Source organism: Mandrillus leucophaeus, unplaced genomic scaffold, assembly GCF_000951045.1.
Source record: "Mandrillus leucophaeus isolate KB7577 unplaced genomic scaffold, Mleu.le_1.0 Scaffold22, whole genome shotgun sequence".
NCBI classification, from domain to species: domain Eukaryota; kingdom Metazoa; phylum Chordata; class Mammalia; order Primates; family Cercopithecidae; genus Mandrillus; species Mandrillus leucophaeus.
The window spans coordinates 6466567-6467913 of record NW_012102254.1 but is presented as its reverse complement, the minus strand read 5'-3'; the positions used below and the strand labels follow the sequence as shown (position 1 = coordinate 6467913).

Sequence of the window (1347 nt, the reverse complement as noted above, 5' to 3'; positions counted from 1 at the left end):
CCCAGAGCTTGGAGTCAGAAGACTGAGTTTAAGTTCCATTATTGCCCACCTTCCCTTTTTTTTGGCCATAATATCCATCCCTCTCAATCAGTAAGTGATTGTGAAAACACCTTGTACAGTTGTTGGTGGCATTAAGTCAGATGGTGTATAAGAGTATTTTGAAAAACTGTAAAGGGGGATGTGGCTGTAGGGACTGGTAGTTCTCATGAGTATTACTGCTCTTCTTTCCCGCAGCTAAAAGAATATCAGCAGAGGAACAGCCCTGGTGTTCCGCCAGGAGCGAAGACAAAAAAGAAGAAAACTGGCAGTAGCCCTGAGACAACCACTTCTGGTGGTTGCCACTCACCTGGGGCTGTGAGTCTTGGCTGGCCAGGCTCCTGGGGACAGGGGGCCCAAGGGGGCGGTAGAGGGTAATTGTTAAGATTGCTGGGTACTGGTTAAGAATTCTGGGTTTGAATCCTGCCTCTCCATCTGCTAAGGATCTGATTTATGGCAAGTTGCTTGAGTTCTTTGGGCCTCTCTTTTCACATCTGTAAAATAGGGGTAGTGTTGTTTGATTTTCATTTCTGAAGTTTAAATGATATTCCATATTGTAGTTGTTTTTATGTTAATCCCTAGTACATGTCCTGCTGTGAACACCCAGGATACCCCGGAAATGGTCATTGCTGTTTGATTTTCCTGATCCCCAGTCTCAAGGGGGAGCTGGGCCAATGAGTACAGCCACTTGCTATCAAGCTGTCCCTTTAGGAGTCACAGTAGGGGGCTCAGGGTGTGGTGAGGAGAGCCCCAGGCACTAGGCGTAAGAGAAGATCTAATTTGCCACCAGCTTGCTGGGTGACCACAGAAAAATCACTTCTTACCCTGGGCCTCAGTTTTCTCCATTGTAAGATGACACTGGATAAGATCAGTGTCTTTCAAACTTGTTTTTTAGCTGGAGCCCCCTTAGTTCAAGTGAACCCTTAGTCAGGAGTCTGGTTTTTTAATAGAGGTGGAGGTCTGGAGCTCTACCAGATTCATCGTCCATGTCCTGGGCCTGAGGAGAGGGGTCCAGTGAGCATATTAAGAGCTGCGTTGGTCAGGTGACTCCACCCTGTGACTGCATCGCTTAGGGAACATTTCCATCTATTTGTTCCTGCCCCTGGCAAGGCAGCAGGTGGCCATTTGGAAGAATGGCACAGGCCATGGTTTCAATCTCCTCTGCTCTTCCTCAGCGTTTTATTTTCCTGAAACCACATCTTCCTCCTACCCTGACTTTTTTGTTTCTCTCTAAGCCACTTCTGTCTTTCTCCCCCTGCCCTTGTTTTTCCCTTGTCCCCTCCTATAGATTCAGGACATTCTGAAGGTGAT

General features: G+C 47.3%; 1 pseudogene; it reads left to right on the top strand.

Moving 5' to 3' along the window:
- The first annotated feature begins 234 nt into the window (after nucleotides 1-234).
- Nucleotides 235-1347, top strand: part of LOC105540489 — a 13311-nt pseudogene continuing 12198 nt past the window's right edge.